At 42.1% G+C, this 23,364-nt stretch overlaps 1 protein-coding gene across 1 annotated transcript in view; it reads right to left on the bottom strand.

Moving 5' to 3' along the window:
* The window catches only part of FOXP1 (forkhead box P1), a 434,070-nt gene that overhangs the window by 214,565 nt on the left and 196,141 nt on the right, over window positions 1-23,364 (bottom strand). Inside the window, exon 3 of the mRNA XM_014946782.1 lies at window positions 17,839-17,904. The gene's annotated coding sequence lies outside the window, so the exon portion shown is untranslated. The remainder of the gene's footprint in view (window positions 1-17,838; window positions 17,905-23,364) is intronic.

Raw genomic sequence — 23,364 nt, 5'->3', positions numbered from 1 at the left:
GGGATGGGGTTGGAAAAGAGACAAGAAACAGCCCTTCAGCTCAATTTAAACATTTTTACATTCAAACTGGTTTTTAGTGTTTTTTGGCTAACCAGGGGACATGGTATCAAACCATTTTTTGAAAACATCTCACATTCAAGCTAATATATCCAATGTTGCAAACGTTTCATTTGCATTGCAGAGGTGAAAAGCTCCACCAGGGAAAGGAACCAGACAAGTAATTCTGGGCAGGGCCTGGTTTTACTGCAGTGTTTGGTACATTTTTCTTTTACAGGCAGGGCAAGGACCTTTTGAAAGGGAGATCAAGATATTCCCTGTCAAACCTTTGCAAACCAAAGCAAATCCAACCAGAATAATCCACTACAAAGATCAAGGACTTTGCCCAAATGTCATCTAATTGTTCTGGAATCTCAGTGCCCCTCAGTTAGACAGTCCAAAACTGCTCATCAGCTTTAAACGCCCTGGTTAAGGACATGAAGGTCTGCCCTACATACTCCAGCTGTGACAGGGGACAGAATTAAAGTAGAAAAACCAAGGCAGGTCAGGGGCTGGCTGTGCAGCAAAACTAAAGCCATTACAACAGAGCTTCTCTTCCAAAACTGCTTTGAACCAATTATTACAGCTCCTCGTTAGCTCACTCTTTAAGTTGGACAAGAAAGGAAATAAACAAGGTCCTGACAAAATCCCTGTCCACCATGAAGCCCCTGCAAGGCGGCTGGCTGTCTCCAAACTCACAAAGCATCACAAAACCCTCAAGAAAAAAGGGTAGGAGCAAGAGGATGGAGGTGCACCACTCACACACACACACATCTCTTGGCCCTGGGGACACAGAATCGGCGTCACATCTCAGCCCTTCCATCTTCCTTGGCTCAGCCTAACGAGATGCCCTCCATATTCCCATCTGCCCTCTTTTTGCTCTTTGCTGAGGAAAACACAACCAGCCCCAAGCGTCGCCGGCTGCCGCAGGCGCTGGCAGCTCTTTTAGCAAATAGGCAAATCCTTCATGTCCAGCATGTCCCCGAATGCACTGACCCGCGTCCAGAGAGCCCGGGTACAGGTCCCAGCTCTGGCAGAGCCAAGCAGAAAAGAAAATCATCAGCCTTGACTCTAAGCTCCTGTTTCAGTGCTTCAAGTCACTACAGCTCAGCGAGGAGACTTTCAGACGTGCCGGTGTGTTCAGAGGGGAAAAAGCAGGAGTAAAAAGCAGGAGTCAAGGGCTGTGCCCCCTGTTATCCTGAGGGTGAGCTGGGATGCTCTCCCTGGCAGTGGGCTACCACCAGGGCTCTGGTTGCTGGTCACACCCACTAGTGCAAATCAACAAACAAACCAAAGCAAAAAGTGGAAAGGAAAAGGCGGGTTTTAGACAAAAGCAAAATATCCCTCCTCTCTATCAGGTCTGAGGGGCAAGGGATGAAACAGGATGGAACTGGTTTTGGTTTAAAGCTGCAAAGGAATCGCAGGGAGAGAGCACTTACAGAGAAATGTATTTTCATGTAAACTTTTATGCGCCCATCCCTTGTAACTGGACATCAGGGAAGATGTTAATAAACATCAGGGTGAGAAACACACAGTAAAAAAAAAAAAAAACAGACTACAAACCCATCTCTTCCAAGATCTTAGAAATAGCTCTGCTGCGATATACTGCAGGGAGCCGAGCACACTCAAATATAAGTTTGCATCTTAAATGTAAGCACACATACATACAAACAAGGTTTTGCAGATATTTGTTAGCTGTGCCACAAGATTTTCCAGGCTTGGTGGTGCAGCTTATGTTACAGTGCTTGTAATAGAGCTGCAGAGCAGCCCCCCAAGAAGGGGCCTTGGAAAGAAGCTGAAATAGCGACAGTTTGTGTTGCTGAGGATATTTCTGAGCCACAGTTGCTGTTTACTTGCGTTTCTATTTCCAATCAAGCTGCAAAGTCCACCCATAAAACATGAGGAGGCATTTCTTTGGGTGTGGGACCGTGCAACATGCACGCAAGGAAGACCAGCTCTTCAGCTGCTACGCCTAGGCAGAGCTCCACCGAAACACTCCTGATCCACAGCAGGGTATTTGGCCCATGAAGAAGAAAGCTATATTCAAAATCCCCAGCTACCAGGCTTCTCTCGGTATATATTTATGCACAAAGCTCAAATAATTTAATACCACGCCTCACTAATCATGTGAGTGCACAATTTTTGCAGGGGCAAACGGTTCTTGTGCATTTATATTGTGCACCTTTTACTCCCGGCTTAGAAATGGGGCCTCAGAAACTTCCTGGCTCTTTTAAAGGTGGCATCTATCCGTCTATGCCATATACAATCCAACGTGATTAATCGTAGCCTCCCTAGGAGAGATTAACCTACTCTACAAGGAGTCAAAAACTACTCGTAACGATAGCAAATCACAGCATATGGCCAATTGGACAACTTCATTCCACTTCAAAGGGAAATTAAGTAATACACTCTGGGGTATGTTCTCCTCTTGTTACACTCGCAAATCCCCATTAATGCTAATGATTGCACAAAGTGTAAGAAAAATGCTACAAACACATAAAACAAAGCAAGATCGGTCAAGAATATGCAAAAGCATATGCAAAGGGATCTAAAGAGCATTTAAATGTACCACAGCTTCCTTCTTTCTTCCTTTCTTTCCTTAAAAGCAAGAGGCATGCAGGATTGCAGAAACATAATTTGCCAACAAATGTACAAACTACAGCTCCTGAAAAACAGCGAAACAAAGACCCGAATTTCAAGGCCAGTACAAGTTCATCATCTTAACTGGAGATGAGAAAACTGGCTCCTAAAGTAAAAAAAGAACATCAATTCAATTTTTTTTCCCCTAAGAAAACCATTTCCTACCAACTTTGAAAACAAGAATGCCTACAGTGATCTGATTGGACTCTCTGTGATGCTTTTGGCTCGGCTCCCTCACCCCTCCTCAGCTGGATGGCTAAATGTGAGTCTAACCACGAGGTTCAGAGGGTTCTCTTCTTATTAACCTTCCACTTCATGCTTCCAATTTTAGACAGGAGTAAAGCCGCCTTTCAGAAATTTCACTTATTCTTAGTTACCTCTGAGGTGAGAGATCACATTTCTGTCCACATCCATGATGCCAGACGAGTGCGGAAGGACAATACTGAGTTAATACACTGGACAACACGGAGTTCATAGATCGTGGTTTGGCCTTTTTAGACTTTCCTTAGATTTTTTACATTATTTTTTTTTTCTTTCAGAATCATCACAAGAGCAGTTCAATGGCACCATAAACTCCTGCCCAAATTTTGACCCCTAGACACAAAATAAAATAGAGAGATGATCTCTCAGATGCAAGGTTTGTGACGGCAACCTGCAACCATCCGCTGTGGCAGGGCAGCATCATGACTAATTAGTACCTTCGTTAAATGCCCGGTGCCAAGACCATGCTGTCACCACAGCCCACCAACACGTGTGAGCATGAAGTGAGGTGGGGTGAGAACTGAAAGCGCCCTAACTGCTCCCGAAAAACTGTCCTCCTTCCAACCAGCTGCTCTTCCAAGGCACAGGATGTTTTCCAGCATGGTTCTGAGCACCACCTCAGTTGGGGCTGTTCAAGATGAATCTTGTCTTTGAACAAGCAAGAAAAAAAATCTCAAGGGAAAAAAATCAGATTTGGAAACTAAACGTTTTGTAATCTCCTGCCATGCAATTTGCCTTTCAGGCAAACTTCCAACCCTTTCAATAGCAAAAAACTAGACAAATACACCATCTTCTACCATCTCCTGGTGTATTAAGGCCAGAGTGTGATACGATACCACACACATTTAAGAAGCTGTACAAGCAGAAGGGAGTGATGCACCCAGGCACAGTGGCATAGGAGACAGAAAACACACCACATGAAATAAGAGAGCCAAAAGAACCACTTCTGTTACAACAAATTTATCTTCTCGTATTCCCCTACTGAATTCAGCATGGCTTTCCTGGCACCTGGGCAACCTGCAGTGCCGCTGCCAACTGAGATGACTCTCAGGCACCAGGAGGGCCTGGATCATCCAGGCTTTGGCCATAGCAAGGGCACAAGAAAAGGAGAGGAGAAACACTGGCAGAGGCGACCAGCAGTGCTGAGCACTGAGACACACTCCGGGATACGACTGGGCTATTGCACTGCCCTTATCAGCAGATACAAGTTCAAGGTCAGCCTTGATGCACTCAGTGAAAACTGACACTGCCTGTTGTCCTGAAGTCAGCACCACTTCACATCAAGGCTCTCAATTATTAGTAGCAATTTTGTTTATTACTGCGGGGCCTCAGGACAAACAAAAAAGGAGCCCCGTTGAGCTCAGCGCTTTACAAAAATGCTTAATTAGCCCCTTCATAGGTTGTTCCCTTGAGCTTCTTTTAAACACGATATTTTCAAATATAAATAAAATCAAATTTCAAAATGCCAGGAATCAGTTTCCTGAAATTTGTTCCTGTAAACAATTAACACAACTTTGCCTTTCCAAATTTCAGGTGTACAACAAACATGTAACTCTTATTTAAGAAAAATTTGTATTAGAACATCTTGGTCCTTTGGATGCAAATAGATTTTTGCCATTCATTTAAGCTAGGATTTGAACTCAAATTTTCTCTAACTGTGTGAAAGTTGAAAAATAACTGGGTTTCTGGTGTGTCTCTCCTTCAACTGCAGTATTTCTATATCAACGATATACATCACAAATGGACAGGGGTATTCACAAATCGGAAAAACAACTTAAGAGTTGAATTTTAACTCAACGCTCTATGAATTGGTCTATGAAATGTGAAGCCATGCTGAGATCTCATGAGTTCAGGAGGATAATGAGAGCAGCACGTAGCTAGATAAGACTTGTACCAAGACTGTTACAGTAGTAAATGCAGGAGAACATGAACAAAAATTTGGGAAGGGGAAGTAAAACCTCAGGCTTTTTTATGACCGTTTTCACATGCAAATACTTTCCACTGAGTCTCCACCTCGCTCGGATTTGTACCAATAATTTAGAGGTCACCAGCTATTACATCCTATTATCTAACCCTTCAGACTCTGCTTTATTTCTTTTTACTCTTGCTGTTCACTGGTGTTTCCATTCACCCTTTGGAGATGCCCAATTATATTTAGCTGGATTTTTAGACTACACTTTGGGTTACATTTTCCCCACGCTTATTCTAGCAATTTCTTGGCAAGAAATGGTATTTGGATACCCCACAGAAACCCCACATCAAATATTGATTAGTGTTATTTCTATTACCATAGGCTAAACCAGTTAGAGCCTGAGAGCAAATCGAAGAGCTTGCTTTTGGTTCTTTCGAGGAAGGATGAGACTATTCTCCATAATGAGGAAGACGCTGACACAGAACCAAATAATTGCCCTAAAAATGGTTATTTCTCTGGCATGGTTAAATAAAGAAAATATAGTAAACTGCTTTGAACGCAGAGGATAAAATCAATATAGTTTCCACTCAGGCAACAAAAATTACAGCATCTTGCTTTACACATAGACGTTCTCTTCATTTAAGGTGGGGTTTCCACAATTCCCCTCTGAATACACAGCTTTGCAGCAGGCACCTCTCTATAGCACTCAGCAATCTCTGCTTGACATTAGTGCTAAACAATATTCATTAAGAGCGTAACACTAAAGTGCAACATGTAAGTAAATCAAACTCTCAATGCTCTATTTTACAAATTTCATGGGCCACTGGGGATAATTAAAAGGGTAATTATATAAAGTTGGTGCAGTTTTGAGACTCAAATGACATTTTCTGCTTTAAAGCACTTGATAATCTGGTATTTTTCTACCAAGACAGTCATTTTTGTACATTTATAGTCAAGCAGCATAAACAAACAAGAACTGTTTTTTAAGATACTTCAATTCTTTTTTCTCTCTCTACCCTCACGCTACTTTTCTTGACCAATACCAGTCACTACCTATTCCTAAAAGTCCTATATTAAGATATAAAGAAAAATGAGGTCTTTTTGAAATGTAAAAAAAAAATAATAATCACCGATCACCGTAAAATGATACTGAGCCTCAAGCCTGGTTTAAACTGTAGCTCTGAACAAAAATGGTATTGCTTTGGGTGTTTACAGCGCTGGAGTGCTGTTTGGTTTGTCACTGTGTTTAACCACTGCTCTAAAGCTAGCAAAGTACATTACTGGTAGTAACAGCTCATGAAAAATACAGCGAAGAAACTGCTAGTGGCAGAAGCATTTAACTTTCTTGTTAGCAGCCTCCCCCATGTGGCACTTTAGCACCAGCAAGTTGTTTATTATGTTCTGTGCCAGGCAAAACTGATTAAATGGGGCTCTTAAGAATCAAAGCGTTATAAATTCATGGAAATACAGCAAGCAATAAATTCCATGGAATTAAAAGCTTACTAGTGCTATTAGCATTTCAGGGTGTTTGCATTGTTAATAGTGATGTGCAAAAATGATGTTCCTATAAGACAAGGCAAACCAACAGAACGTATGCTGTCGCTGCTACATTTTTACACAATGTCATCACTACATGTCAATTTTTTCCCCCGAAAACTAAAACGCTCATTAATGTTTTAAAGAAAAATCTGAACCAAAGGTCTACAGACCAAAGATTTACATCCCTAGCAAAAGAAAAGTATTATACATGAAACATAATGCTGTTATGACTCTATGATTGTAAGGAGCTGGATACCCTAAAGCAGAGGTCTGTCCTGGCTTTCGGGAGGAGGGAGCGGGGTAGGGCAGGGTGACTTTGCTGACGTTATGGGGACACATCACAACACAACAACACGCTAACAATTTCCTAAGTAAACTCGATGCACAGTAATTCTTAATACCAAAAAGAAAGGGCAATCTATTCTGACCCGGTGGTCAGTAAATCTGTCAACAGCTCTCCAAAGAGACATCTTTACGCTCCGGGTCGCTCCATCATCATTCCATGGGAATGACTCCGGTGGCAGGTGACTACCTTCTCCATCTTACTGCAGAGCTCCAGATGAAACACTAACGCCAAGCTGGTATTAGGCCTTCCCTTACGCCCATCTGTTTGCAGGCAGCTGATAACTTTGTAAATGGAATTCCTTTCAAGCGGAAACTCGGTGCAGAAGCCGCCTTAGGTATGTGGCTGGGCAGGAAAAGGAATGGGCCACGCTTTCCCAAACTGCAGAAAAATTAGGCCTTGCAGAGTTTGTTTGTTTTCTTGTTGTGATGGTTGTTTATTTTTAAAAGGAACAATTTGTATCTTTGTGAGCTACTCCAACGCACAGCAGCCAGAGAACCTAACCTGAAATATCCCTCTGGGGGGTGAGGGGCAAATCTGGCTCCCATTGCAGATGGGAAAATCAAATCACAGCCTTCTTGCCACCGTTGAGGTTTGACATAGGATAAAGAGTATATTCTGGATGGTACATCGTGCACAGCTGGCAATGTACAAAGTCAAGAAAAAACAAGAAAGCTTTGTCCAGAACAAACTGTACCCATGCCACGGAGTGAGTCAGCTGCAGAGGTAGGAAAAGAACCCCAAATCCTGACTCGCAGGCTCAGGCTCTGCGCAAAGCACACGGTAACAGCAAAAACCCTCTCCCAAGGTTGAGGGGGTTGACATTTTGTTTGCCTCGAGCAAAACAAAACAAAGCAGTAGGTTTTAAACTGCTCAGAGGCACGTTGTCTTTTTGATGTATGCATGTCCTGGCAGTCACACATCTGCATCAGGAGAGAAATAGCCCAGGTTTTTTGGCAGTTATTTAGTCCTTTTCATCTGAAAGTTGAAAATACACCGCCATTGAACCTTTGCAGCTCAGGGTTCTGCATATAAAAAGCAGCTGCTGAATACACACAGGGAGCGAGGACTTTTTCTTAATGTTTGAACAGTTCCAAGTTCAAACCCATTAAAGTCCAGGTCACACCGGGATCATGTCACTATTAATGCATCCAGTTACATGCTGAGGGAAACCCAATATAAAACTATGATAAACTCTAGTTCTCCCACAGAGATATACTCAGGTCTTACCCAGATAATGCCACAGATCGCCCTTCATGGGCGGTGACTAGACAAGATGTCAGTGTCAGAGGACAAAATCTGAGAAAGACTCTCTACAGTTGTTTTTAAAAAGAAGGTCTCCTCAAACATCCACAAAGCTTGTTTGGGCCTTTTTCTCCCCATCCTCTTAGGGGAAGAACTTCTTGTCCCACTGATGCTGTCTCCTACACCTCACAGGTTCCCACACAATCTCCTCCCACATCACCAGCAGCCCATCCTCCATCACACTTGGTGAAGGCCCTGAGGCTGAGCATGATGAAGACCCCTTACTCCATGCCCCTTCTCCTTTTGGGGGCAGATCCTCTTTGCAGATGAGCAAGGTCCCACTCACTCTTGGTGGGCTTCATGCCTAGCAAACTACAAGCTGCCTCAGGAATGACAGCAGCAGGAAAGCAGACCTGGGACAGGCCAGCTTCTGCCCAACCACGCATAGAGACACCCTGGTGTCTGCCCTCTGTAGACACCTGATATCTCAAAATGCAGTTGATAACAGCCCTACCCTTACTAAGAGGGAAGCCTAACTCACAGGAGAGGAAACAGAAGTGGTGGGAGTGCTCATGGCTTCTCCTTTGCTACATGCAACCAGCTGGTATGGTGGCACCTGGAGAAGGCCACTGCTAGCTGAGGGAAGACAGCAAGAAACAGAAGGAAGGAGCTAGGAAAGCACCCATTGACTTTAGGAAATGCTGTTTGTCCCTTAATGTTCTAGAAAAACCCAACTTCTCAACAAAAACCTACTAACTTCCAATATTCCCAAGCAACATACCTACCAGAAAGTTTGCTCCCTTATGGCAGCCCATCAGGAGTCTGGGTTGGCCAGACCTGGATGTAAGAAGCGGGTAAGATTAGGTGGGCTGGAAAAGAGATCTCATGGCTCACGCTAAACACCTATGGGACTGGAGACAATCTGAATCTGCAAGAATGAAACAGCAATGCACAAGACACCACAGATAGCCCCCATATTTGCCTGACCATTGTCCATAACAAACCCTCTGCAGCACAGGAATCTTTCACTCCAAACCAGCAATGGTTGGGGACCCTGAAGAGTCTAGTACTAATCCAACACCAGCTGTGCTGTAGACAGGAGAGCAAGGATGGATGTTTCTTCTGAACGGTGGTCTCAGGACTCACTGAAGGTGCTCAGACCCCTTGTAACTAAAAGCCTTCTCCTCCAGTAGTTTCTGGCAGGGCAACTTCAACGACAGTAGCGGACTGCAAGTGACACTGGGATGTGAGCAATGTAGCACAGCACCGCAACGCTGCCTCATCCTACCCAGCTGGAAATCACTGCAGGAGTTTAGCATGAATTTCAAACACAGCCGGATCTAGTAAAACCCAACTATTTATGCAGCTTCTCTCTGAGCTTTCCACCCTAACTGTGCTGGGAAAGGAGGAGAAGGACTTTACTGGACTTTTTGACCTTATCGAGTATCTAGAACATACTGTGGCTGCTCTGGATGTATTTCAACCCGAGTTAACCATGGCAGCTTACGGAGCGGTAATGCTCCAGCTGGCCTGCGTATCACGAGCAGACGACACGCTGACTACACAAACTTTGAGAAAATTAGCAAGCACACACTAGACACGTGGGATTTACACCAGGCACATGGTGGATCTGCACTATTCTTCACGCCATTTTCTGAAACTTATTACAGGGTTAAAAAACTCTGGAAAAAAAAAAAATCGTGAATGCTTGCAGAGATTCAAGATATATAATTTTTTAAAAAAATAACAACTTCGATATTAAAATTCAAGTTATCTAAAAAAAAAACACCATATTGCCTCGTGCACTTTATTCTCATTGAGGAGAAATTTCAAAAAGCCAAAGTCTGCATTTTTAAACTATATTGTTTCAGTTACCCAACTTTCAAAAGCAGGACGGGCCAGACTCTCCTTTTAACTACACAAATACAAATCCAGATAATTCTTCCAGTTTCAAATAATATTTTGTCTAATTAATATATTTTCTTTTCCCCCTCCAAAACATGTATTTATCTGCTGTGAAATCAAAGGCAGAAATGAATTGTTTTAAAGATAGCAGAGAGTAAATAACAAGTTTGGAACCTTGCAGCCTTACCCTGGCAATTTGTCTCATATAATTGACTCAGCAGACATGCTTACAATTTCTTACAACTTTTACAAGACCTCCTGTGGGCTTATTTTAATGTTCTCCAAAACTGAGCTCAGAGCTTTGAATGCTCTAAGTAAGTAGCAACAAAAGCAATCATCTCTCCCTCCCTTAAAACAAAAGGAAACAAACAATAAAAGCACACACTTTTTCTTGCTTGACATCAGATCTCAAAGAGGAACTAAGACACAGAAGAATTAGCACTTTTTCAGAAATATTTTTTCTGTTCTTCTCCAATACCACTTTCAAAAACGTTCAATTTGCATTCAATAAAGCTTTAAAAGCAAAATTATCCCAATAAAAATTATCTTTCCCAATTATTGGAATAAAATTTAAATGGAGAATGATGACAGCACCGAAGCAAACAAACTGTAAAAATAACTGCAGGACACTTTCCCAATTAAAAATGGCTTAAAAAAAAAATCCCCCTCCCCCCAAAAAAGGAAATGGTCTCATTGCCTATATTATTAATTTATGCTGTCGTTGGCTTTCAAACGTAGCACTTTCTATTTCTAAGATCTTTGCAGACAATTCCTAATGTCACGACTGCGTACCGCTGTTCCATTGGTGGAAGTGCCCTAGGAGCAGGAAATGCTGTGCCCTTCCACAGACGTTTCCTTCCATCAGGAGGATCCACTAACCCTTAACATGTCAGAGGATTAAAGGAAACACTTGTATTACAACTGATATGGATAAACACCAGGGCTATCAAAAATAACAAAAAGGTTATGACAGGAGAATAGACTTACTACTCAAAAGAAGCCAATTTATCTTTTTTTTTTTTAAAAAAAAAAGGATATAACAATTGTACTTTTTAAAAAAAAAATAAAGAACATCATATTTCAACAAAATTCTATTTTGAAAAGCCATATTATAAACTACGGATATTAATGGTTTGCAATGGAAATGACGTCAGAGTCTTAGTTACAAATGTCCAAATGTTTGTGCTACCCTACTAAAAAAAATAAACAGTGATCTCAGAGTCAGAAATGACCCTTTTGAGCTATTAAGCAGTATTACGCAAAACACACTGAAAAGTATATGGCCAGCAGAGGTGGGAGAGCCCCAAATTAAAATTCACAGATTGCACTGGGAGAAACACTTAGCAATTAAACATCTCAGAGGTAGTGTCTGAAGTTCCTGCCATTAGCACCAGTGAAAAATGCTTTCATATGTTGCAGTGAGAAATACGGGCAGGCAATTGGGGCCAAAAAACATACTGTGTTTTTTTTTTTTAATGCCTTGGCTTTCATACCAGCTACCAAATAAAAAGGGTGGCCTCCTGTAATGCCCACTGACATCACTGGTCTTGTAACACTGCCACTGTAAAATACGGTTGCTACTGCTGTAGGACAATAACTTCAGTAGACCGGAAGATATACTTCTGGTGTGGTAGAAGGCAACAGGCAGTGACCTAAGGGATGACCAAATAAGATATAAAATATGCAATAAGGATTTATTTCTGGTGTCATTTTCTCACATCGTCTTTGCGACACGGCTTTTCTAAAGGCAGGTTTCAAGGCTGCAAATCTACAGGAGGTTCTTGCTCTGGTGTAGAGAAGCAGGCATAGCTGCCAGATGCTAATGGACAGAAGCTCCATGGAGGCCCATCAGCCTATTTGCACCAGCAAGAGGCCATCACCCGTTGCATTCACTGGCCCAAGTAGCACAACCTGCACAAGGACAAGTTTCAGCACAACTTTTGATTCAGAGTTATTTGCCTGCTTCAGAAGGAAACCTTGAAACTGGAACCTTCCACCACATTTGGTTTTGTGTTCAGGCTATCTGAACTCATGGCCCACGCCAAGGTGCTGGAGTAATGAGGACAGATGCCATTCCCACCTTCCCAATTCCTTCCTCACCCAAACTGTGATTAACCACAGAATTTCCTGACATGTTACCCAGCTTGGTCTTGAAGAACAAGGCTAGACATCACATAGACTGCATTGTAGGGTGTATTATGGGTTCTTGCTCTGGTGTAGAGAAGCAGGCATAGCTGCCAGATGCTAATGGACAGCAGCTCCACGGAGGCCCATCAGCCTATTTGCACCCGCAAGAGGCAATCACTCATTGCATCCACTGGCCCAAGTAGCACAACCTGCACAAGGACAAGTTTCAGCACAACTCTTAATTCAGAGTTATTTGCCTGCTTCAGAAGGAAACCTTGAAACTGGAACTTTCCACCACATTTGGTTTTGTGTTTAAGACCGAGCACAAGTTCAGGCTATCTGAACTCATGGCCCACGCCAAGGTGCTGGAGTAATGAGGACAGATGCCATTCCCACCTTCCCAATTCCTTCCTCACCCAAACTGTGATTAACCACAGAATTTCCTGACATGTTACCCAGCTTGGTCTTGAAGAACAAGGCTAGACATCACATAGTCTGCATTGTAGGGTGTATTATGAGCTCTTTCACAGAATCACAGAATCTTCTAGGTTGGAAGGGACCTTAAAGATCATCTTGTCCAACCGTCAACCTAACTGACAAAAATAGCATATCTGTAGTTAGGCCAAGTTAAAAGATGAACACAGTGATGGACCCGTTGCACACAGTCCGCAGCAAAGCTATGACCAGTGTGAGAGAGGAGAGGCCGTTCATGGCACAAGAGCAGGCTCCAACTTTCTGAAGACAGTTTTTACAGCCCCCTTTCCCAAACGGCCCAGGCTGACAACTCCAACCAGTTTCTACAACACAAAGCTATGACCAGTGTGAGAGAGGAGAGGCTGTTCATGACACAAGAACAGGCTCCAACTTTCTAAAGACAGTTTTTACAGCCCCCTTTCCCAAACGGCCCAGGCTGACAACTCCAACCAGTTTCTACAACACTGCCCACCACTGCAGCAAAACAATCTCTCGCAGACACATCAGTGCCTAGAACGGGATGTCTCATCTCCCTCTTGGGATGCACACCACTAAATCTCTTGGTATGCAGGAGAGCAGTGGGAGGAATTCCAACACCTGCCCACAACAGGGATGCTGCAGCCCTGAGGTCCATGATGGCACTTGTCAACATGGCCACTGATGGACATCAGCGCACCCTTTATGGCAGCTTAACATCACTGCTTACAATCTTTACAGGTTGGGCCATTTTCAATATATGCAACCGTGTTTGGTCTGTGGGTCCAGATTAGGCTGGTGGTTTCCAAATCTGGAGGTGTGCAGGAACCACTCAGCCTCGAGCTTCACTTCACAGATTCGAAACGGATGATGGTACTGTGAGCGCATGTTAAGTAATGCAAATCACCACCTGCGTTTCACTGACGATCACATCGAGCATCTACCTAAGGTAATGGAAGAAACACTGCAGGATTATGCAAAATACTGGCCAAACCCTGCTCACTTTAGCAGCCTTCATGAAGACCAGAAGGATTTGGTCCAGAAGCGTCAGATAAGAGGATCAAAACCTGCTACTGACTATCTTAAAGCCGAGAAACCTATTTTCCTACCAGCCCACTTGAAGATTTATAATATATTAAGGAACATTAAGAAGAAGAAGAAAAAGAAGAAAAGCTAAATGGGCCAAAAGCAAACAAAAGAAACATGTTCTCTTGAGATTGCTAATGCTGCCAGACAATAGCACAGAAAGAACTCCTCTGACAGATCTTTGAAGTCTTCAATACAGCATGCTAGTGGTCCATGTTAATGAGATTTGCTCAGATACTTTTTAAGTTATTCCAAAATGTCTTAATCTATTTTCTACATCTTCTTGACCCAGTTGCTTCAGAAAAGTCACAGCTTTACCCATCTCTGGACTAAATTTTTCATTCAAGTAGGTTCGATCTTCAAGCAGTTTGTGTTGCCAAAGGCCCACACACAACCTTTTTAGGGTTTATCCCAAAATATGCAGGTAATATTGTCTTTTCTGCTACTACAGATTACAGAAACACTTCACACCTCACTGTACTTTTCTATTTCAGTAACTCAAAGGTCTGAACAAGTAGGATTTTACAACCTCTCCCAACAATCTGAAAGTAAAGGAATCCAGTCTCAGATGTGGCTTGACAGATAGTAATCACTCCAGCCATGTGACTACCATCCCACCGGCAAGTGAGCAGCAAAGGGGGTCTCCCAGATCCCTATTTCCTGCTGGGGGTGATACAAGCACTCATGAACTATGTAATTTGGGCTTGTCACAGAGAAAACATAGGAGAAAACGTCCCAGAAGCAGGTTGTCTGCTCCATTACTGACTCTTTTCAATGCACCCAAGTCACAGGACCCACATTCAGAAGTACCATACACCGCATCTCCTAGGCATGCTGGCTATTTCTGCTCTGTAATGGGCTTTAAGGCCACTAAGTCAAAAGCAAGAAAAGTCAAGATGCCAAACTCAGTAAGGAAACCATCAGGCTACTAATTTCCCACTGCCTTGATGTGCAAACATCACTGCCACCCAGCTGGTACAGAAAACAGGAGTAAGGACCTCACCAGCACATCTTATGGAAAGTCATGAGCAAGGGAGGGTGTTGGGGGGAAAATGAACACGCTGTTGAGCCACTTTGTTTTCCACACAGACAAACTGCACAATCCATTTTTTTATAGTGAGCTGAGGAAACAAAGTCCTTCTGACCTTTCTCCTGGCTCAAAGGGAAGGGAAGAGAAAATATATCTAAAAAAAGTTAAAGCTCAAACCCACAGATTTATCTGTTGATCATCTAATTCAGTTCTAAGTTACAGCTTTATATTATTATCAATATTTAATCAGCATTTAACTCCGACAAGCATTAAGATTTGAAATTTTAAACTAAATGCAACTTTGCTAAATTCCTTTGTGTTGATTTTTTTCCCCGTTAAGGGTTTTCTAAAGGATTCTATCTTTGCTATCTTAAAAGTCTGCATGTGCCTTTTGTTATCAATAATGTACAACTTTAGTAGCATGTTTTGTACTTTTCAATTTTTCAGCATGCAAGCTATCCCTGATTTACAATGCTCACTGAATGGTGTTTGATTATTGAAAATGCTTTTACATACATTTAAACAAATGACTGCTCCTGGAAAACTAACACTATTGTCCATAATTCTGTAAAAATACATTTCCCCTCCCTTCTTCCCAAATCAAACATTTCAATTCAAATCCTTACTTTGAGGAAAAGCTGGCATATAATTAGGCATTATGCCTAACAGTGCTAAATAAAGGAGAAGGTAAACATCTTAATTCTGAAGGTTTAAGCATCAAAGCCCCTTGCTGTATCTATTCTGTTATTTGTGCCTCTGTTCTGAGCTCTTTGGAGCTCACAGTAAAAAAGAAAGCAAATAAAACACAGAGTAGAAGAATCTATTTTACCAGCTCTGTGCCGTATCCCACGCAGTGCTGGGACGCCTGGGGCCACGCGGCCGCTCCTCAAGGAGTAGAGAGTCCTGCTCTGTAACTGCACAGAGCGGCTTAACCGCTAACTCAGAAGATGGGATTTCACCTGAAATTAAGCTATCAAGCAATTGAGCTCAAACTCAATCAACCAAACCCTTAACCTTCCCGGTTTCAGTGGCACTGCTCTAATTAGGACTCTATCACTATTTCCATTACTATCTCCTATTCTCATGGTTTATTATCTCGGCAGTTTCAATTCTCACCCAGTTAAAATTTGACATCCAGTTTCTTGGACCACATATCATTCATTATGGCTTTATGTTATGAAATACGTTGCAAGATTATGGACCAGTGCTGCAGCGAATAGCCTTTCATTGAAAACAGCACCCCTCGCTGCAACAGAAGGAGGACAGAACCACACCTTCTCACAGGAACAAGTCCCATCATTAAAGGCCACAGAGAACAACTTATTTTCATCAAGTTGTGAGTTTTGTTGTGCAGTTGGAAAACACGAGCTTGAACATGCATCCCGCTTGCACAGACCGTAACTGACCCATGGTTTTCCAGTCCTCAGGGTCTTCCCACTGAGCCTGGATCAGACCAAGTTTGGTTGAACCCTATTTACAAGCTCTGCTCAGGGGTGCAGGGTGAGACTCAAAAATTTACGATACTCAGGTGGTCAGCCTCAAAAAAAAAATAAAAATCTAATGGTCTTTTCCAATGATACGTTCTACGAATCACCCAAACTGCTTCCTGCTGAAGGGTGCACGCCAGAGGGTCTGTCTGGTATGTGTGGTGTCCTGATGGTAGCAATACAAACTATGGTGGCTTTCAGAAACACAGCCTACAAACTCCAGGTGTGTCTAAAGGTAGTGTTTTGCAATTATCACAACCAAAATTCCTAATTTTCCTGGGTCACACAGCATCATCACCATGCATGAGCCACTGCACCACAAGAATCCCACTAATTCTGATGCCCTCTAAAGTACCTGGGATTTAAAATTTTTCCCTTCACAAAAACTGGAAGGGGGAACAACACTGTAGGGCAAGGAACCACCATCTTCTTTACCTGCAGGATCTGCTGCTGCTTCTTCAATAGCTGAAATGTATCTAATACCTCATGGGCTCCACCACAAAAAAAAACCCCAGTAATATTCAAATCTTGAAGAGAGGCATATATCATACAGCTGACATACACCATTGCCATGGCCAAGGATTGCAATATTCACTTGAACTTCATGAATTTCATCCTCACTAAATAGCTATTTTTGGCAACAAAGAACTGAAAAAAAAAAACCCCACATCATCTTCAGATCTATTTTAATTTAAAACAGAAGAGAACAGGGACATTTTTTTTCCCCTTGAAGTACATTTTAATAAAATTAAAAATAAAAATAGCTCTAATTCACTCCGATGCATTTAGTCATTCTGTAAAATTCCAAGTTTAAAATGAAATCACCATTTTATATTCAAACAAGGTCAAGAGAACAGCACTAACGAGCACTGACATCACAGCGAACAGCAGCCACTGCTCAACGCTTACATCAGTGTTGCTTGTTGCTATGGTGCTTAACCGACTATTAATTTCTGAAAGAAGGTGATTATAAAGCAGCCATATGAACCTCAGTCAGATGACACCCTTCAGTACCAAACACTGATCTGCGTTACTCTTCTCTTCTGCAAGTTAATTTTGTGAATCACCACTTTTGTGATGTTAATATTCCTTCCCAACTTGAAACTTTGGACCAGAAGAGAGGCAAGGAGTTAATTTAGAAGCAAGGGACTTTCACGTTGCTTTAAATAAAAATCATTCTGCAGAGAGTGGTATTTCTTTCCTTTTCGCTAGGCTCCAAAAGACTAAAAAGCATGTGTGTTAATTTTTTGCAGTGATAATAAGCAATCAAATTAACAGCTAAATTCTGCCCTCCTGCTCTGCTCGATGCACTGCTGTAAATCCAGGAGTGTCTCAGCCTGGGATGAAGCTGGCTTGACCATTCCCCAGGGATTTGCCCCGGGAAAGGGGACCTTGCTGTGAGGCTGTGCCACTGCAGCTCCCAGCCCAGCACCCATGGATGCTGGGCCATGGACTTGGCCATGTGGCCACCAAGACCAGCCAGAGTAGGGTCTTCCCATTTGCGCACAGGTTCTCGGAACACAGTTGAAAGCTAAAAAGTGCATCTTTGTGGACTTGCTCCTAAAATGGAACTGGACACCTAAACCACTGGCTTTCCAGGCAAAACACGGGTGTAAGGCACAGGGACAGCTCCAAACGCTGAGCTCCAAGCCCAACGCTGCAATCTTTAACCACGGTGCCAGAAGAGCCTTTGCTTGTGCAACTAAGCCTTGCTCCTGGGGCTTGCAGGATTCAGGCACGCTTCGGGAACTGTGTGCAAAGCAGTATTTGTATTTACCTTCTTCAGTTGCTCCAGTAAAGCAATCTTCAGTTACAGCCACCCAAAAAGGTCACTCTTCTTACCCTGCAGAGAGAGAAGGTAACGCACGTGACTGCTGGGTCAGTGTCAGCAACAACACCCAAAGCATTTTCATTGGCACCACATTTGCAAGTACAAACATAAATAAAGCAACAAACGGATCTAATCGTGTTTAATGGTGAATGACTTTCAGAGAGAGTTAATAAAAACAAGCAAGTCACAGGACTGCTGCTTATCAGTACCAGCCAGTGTGAGGCTCTTCGGTTCAGCACGAACAACTTGGTCTTTGGGAGGAAAAAAGAAGAAAAAAAAAAAAAACCACCATGGAGATGAGACATCTTTGTTCTCTAGCATAAACTTTATTAATCTTGATGTCTATCAATCTATTTTCAGTTTGAATAATAGATGAGTTCAGTCCTTTGTTTCAGAAATCTGACTATTGTCTGAATGCTTCTCCTTACTTAAGGCATTTTAAGACCATTTGTAACCACTGCTATTTTAGCTTCTGGATCCTTTCTATTTATTTTTTTTTTCTCATCCTTTTCCATAGAGACACAGTCCTAGATGAGATTTTAAAACTAGCTGCATCTTCCATGCCTAATTCAAAAAGTTGTTTACTGTCTTGGGATATCGTCTTGTTAAGCATTACCAAGAGCACACCAAGGATGCCGAGGTGGTAAGAGCAGTGGGTATTAAAAAGAGAAATAATTAAAGCATATCTTTATAAAAAGTAGGAGGGAGAAAACAGCACGTGTAGGGTTTTTTTTACCCTGTATATTACTGCATCTTGTGTACTCTCTCTTATGCAAAAGAGTATGTAATCTTTTAAGAAACATGACAATCTGCCACTTTCTGTTCATGTAATTGGGATCAACATATGGTACAAGAGAAAAGAAAAACATTTGTTTATTAATTTAGATCAAGTTACTAACTCAAACCACTAACAGCATTCAGAATTAATTCCACATCGATTGACCAAATACCTTAATAGAGTAAAATTATAACAGAATTTCACTGAAATGTTGATCTGCTGCTGCAGGGGTGCAGAATAATACGCAAGACAGACAGAAAGAAATATGCAATTCGGTGACACAGATGACATCACACGAAACGGAAAGTCGGTGACGTGGGGATGTGTCAGACAGAGCTACGTGAAACTCCACTTCACAAAATTCACACAGTGATGTGGAGTTTTGGGGGTGTTTGTGAAACTCATCAAATGGTAAGTTTTGCTATTGACATCAGTAGGTGAAGCTCTTTACTGAAGCAGTAAAATATCAACCACTGGGAAAAATCAGAATCTTCATTAAGTTCTTACAAAAGAAAACGTACTCATATGCCATTTCTTTGGGAAGAAAAAATGTTTTCACTATGAGAATGAAGTATTACTTCTTTACCATTGAAACCAGATTAATTTTAGCCAGAAAAAAAAAAAAAAAGGTTACCTTGAGACGAAACTAATATTGGTTTTATCTGTTGCCAACTGGCATTTTATTTTATTTTTCACGTTTTGAGTGAGAAGTTTTTCACAGTTCTTGGAACTAGATGATCTTTAAGGTCCCTTCCAACCCAAACCATTCTATGATTCTATGAATAAGGTACCAGAAGATGAGGGGCCAAAATCTGTAGGAGTCTGCTGTATAGGAAGCACTATGTGCTTTGCTGGGGCACACGTATAAGCCATTCCTGATTGTGCACTGTAAAGGACATAACACTACTCCATCATAATAGGTCAGGCCTCACCTTCCTGAGAGTATGTAAAACAATACATCTTTTATGTAAAATACGTGACCTTTGACATACGATGTGCTCTTAGATTAGCAACAATAAAGGCTTTTATCCTGCTTTGCTTGCAGGGGTTATCTTGGATTTGACACTTGAAATCTCTTTTCATATTTATCTGTTTTATAAATTTTCTGGGTATTTGGCAGTCAGATCCTTATTTTGGCAGTATTTTGCAAGCAGACTTCATTTCTACCCTGAGTCTTCATGATAGCAAATGAACCATCTTAAAACGTACTTTTTAAGGAAACTGCAGAAAATTACATGTTTGCTTAAAATGTGCATATAATCTCTCTCTCAGCAGCGCAGCAAAAGGCAGGTAACATTTTTCTAAACACATTTGTCACATATGAACTGAACAGGCAGCACGGAAACCCAGTAACGCCGGCCCACCGTTAGCTGGGGGGAGAGCAACGGGGTCTGCTGAGGGCAACACACGTGGAGGGCTGAGGAGACTTCAGCTCTCCTCACAAACTGACTGAAATCCAGGCTGCTTTCATTTCTGGTTATTTAAGCCTCGCTATATGCTACCTGACTTTCAAAAATTTGGATAATGTACCACTGAAGTTAAAATGAGCAGCAGAGACAGCTGTTGCCACCTGTGAAAATTTCTCATTAATAGTCGAAAAGTTGAGTATCTCAAAACACAGAAACACAAATACAGACTTTCCTCCTGAAAATGTTTATATGGGTGAGCGAATTGATGTAGGCAACACACATTCCTTCCATCATGCTGTCCTTAAGATAAACACAAAGTACCATCAACACTGTAAGTGTGCGTGTGGAGCAAACAAAGAAAAAATCCCATCCTACCAAAGCAAGACACTTCACTACACTCATATTTTCCCCCCAAGGAGATGATTAAAATAGAAAACCAAACCACAAACAAAAATCCACTTCACGAGCAGCAGTGGTCCTGCTGTCCCATGAGTGGAGGGAAGGTCTCCAAGCAGCTGTGACACCATCCCCTCAGCTCAACTGGCATCCCTCCCAGGGAACGGTCTGTGCAGAACTATTCTCCCTGCTCAGATTTAACGAGATATTCCTGAAAACATTGGGTTTACTCCCTGAGTGCCTCAGTTTACCTATCAGTGAGATGGATAAACGCCTTTGTAATATGCTTTTAAGTCCTCAAATACAAAAATGCTTTTTAAATTATCTGTTTCCAGCAAGACTTTGGAAAGGCAACTGGTAATAATTCTAAAAAGATCATGACCTGAGCCACTGCCATAACCTTTTCAGTTGACTTCAACAGAAAGCCCCTCCCCATTGCTCTGGATCAGGTCCTATCTATTTACTTGGTACCAAGGGACCAGACAAAAAGACCAGAGGCTTTGCCATTATCCCTGCTGTTGGGTTGGACTTTGTAACTCTCCTGATCCCACAACACTTATTCGATTTAGTGGCCTCCTCCTTCAGGGCACAGAGGTCATTTCGGGGAGGCTGCAGGACGAAGCCCTAACTCAAAGTGAATACTGCAAAGCCAAATGTAATAATAGAAAGAATATGCAGAAGAGAGAGCATTGCAGAATGAAAGTCTACTTAAAACAGTAACATTTTTACTAATATCTAAATGAGAAGAGCCTTGGGTACAGCCAAAAATAGATTAACAAAGACCTTGATCCCACACAAACTGGCTGTGAGTAATTTTACACAGGAAAGTAGAACACCAGTTGAGCTGCTCCCCTGCTTAGAATTACGCATGTACATTTTTTTTTTGCCAGCACCCCAGCCTTGAGAAGCCTACAATTCATTATTGAAAACATAAAGTAGCAAAGGGATCTCCCCTTCACTACCTAGAAAGCACACATTTTATTGGGAAAAAAAAAATAATAGAGAAAACTCATGCCCTAGCACAATAAAAAAAACTGTTTCTGAAATTGATTTAGATTCATTTTTCTTATATAAAAGACCAGCTGAAATATATTTAACGTGTCTGATTAAAATATTTACTATAAGGCTTCCTGAAAGCTTTAAAATATCAGAACTTGATCATCAAAATAAGCACTTCTGTGCAGTAATTTCTTCTAAATACAGCGAACCATAACTGTCTAGTACAGCTGTTTCTTTCCCTTCAAAACTCCCTGAGTCACATTCAGCTGCACACAGGCTGAAATATGTCCTACTATTCTCATAATTACTATTTTCTCATCCTGCGCAGGAATAGATGCAGTCCATGATTTTCTCAACTGTACACTTGTAGGAGAAAAAAAAAATAATAAAATAATGTTTTTCCATTTGGTATTTTGCTAATCCTGAAAATACAGGATGTACAGTGATCGGGAAGAGCAACATCTGGTACCAGGCACGTCTGTGGGCCCAATTCTACACACAGGTTACTGTTCTCCCCCAGTGCAGTGGGTTGAGATACTTCCACTAACACACACACAATCACACGTGGAATTGCTTTGAGGACAGTCACTAGCCATCTATTCAGTTTTGTTGTACCTGTTGTTTTTTTGTGGGTTTTTATTTTTTTTTTAAAGAGGTATCCCTTACCTGAAAAAATATATTACAATAACTATTTTAAATAATCTGAGGGAGCAATGTTTCTTCTGACCATTGTTAAGGTGGCTACTTTTTATTGTGCAGCCTATATTAAGTCTCAGGAGGCCCGGTACAGGAGATTTTCTATATGGGAAGTCATTATCACCTCCTCAGAAAGTGAAATGCAGGTGAACACTAAAACTGCCAGAGACTAAGTGCACTTCTTCCACCTTGCTTTGAAGAGGGGGAAATGGATTTGGTACAGGCCAAAACACAGGGATATTAAGGCTCGCTACCTTGCTGCTTCTCGGTGGAAGGAGGGAGCATGCCCTACTGTATTTTCATTTTCAGTCATTAGCAGGCTGTTCAGAATCTCTGGCTGGTGCTTGCTATTTATTCTAAACAGAAGTAAAATAAAATAAAAATAAATAGCAGCACGAGGACAGAGCTATGCACAGCACATTTTCTCTTTCAAAATAATATTACCTTTCAAGTCCACTGTAACCTTGGAAAAGAATCACTCGAGGTAAGCCAATGCTACGAAACTAATCACGAGCCATTCCTCCCCCGCTTTTTAATAGCTCTTGTAGGAAATATGGGTACAGTTAATAGACAAGTTAAGAACAGCTCGTCTCCAATACAGAATTTGAACGGCGATTGTTAAGTCTTGCATCTTTTAATGATGGATTGGTTATTTGCCTCACACGAATTACTTTGCATAACAGAGCTGGCCCTCGTTGAATTCATCAGACGTGAAGACCGTAACACGTTCCCAGAAAGTATCAAACCTGTCAAATGCCCCATCAGATGATGAGAGGCCATCTCACTGACGCCCAGAGCCAGGAGATCAAACGCCGCCGCCTGTTTCATACTCGCCACATCTTCCCCGTTTCTTAAAATAACCCACCCGTGCCTCAATGGCAGCCTTAACCATTTTATGTCTGCGCTGGAACTCTCATCATCTCGAAACTTGACCTCAACCCAATTAAAAGCCGTGAGAGGAATATCCCTTGTTCCCCAGGACCACGCCAGGGCTTCGGGGGGCCGCTCTCTGGCCACTCCACAGAGCCCACACCGCCGGCCCTGCTCCTCTCCAGCGCTCCTACACTCCTCGGGAAGGGCTGCCGCTTCTCCCACCCTTCCCAAACGTCAATTTCCACACACAAACACACACACACACACAACCCGGCCATGACCCCTGCGCTGCTCTTGGCCGCTTCACCCTCCAACCCCAAG

Source organism: Calidris pugnax, unplaced genomic scaffold (assembly GCF_001431845.1).
Source record: "Calidris pugnax isolate Ruff unplaced genomic scaffold, ASM143184v1 scaffold81, whole genome shotgun sequence".
In the NCBI taxonomy this organism is placed as follows: Eukaryota; Metazoa; Chordata; class Aves; order Charadriiformes; family Scolopacidae; genus Calidris; species Calidris pugnax.
This window is presented reverse-complemented; position numbering and strand designations above follow the sequence as displayed.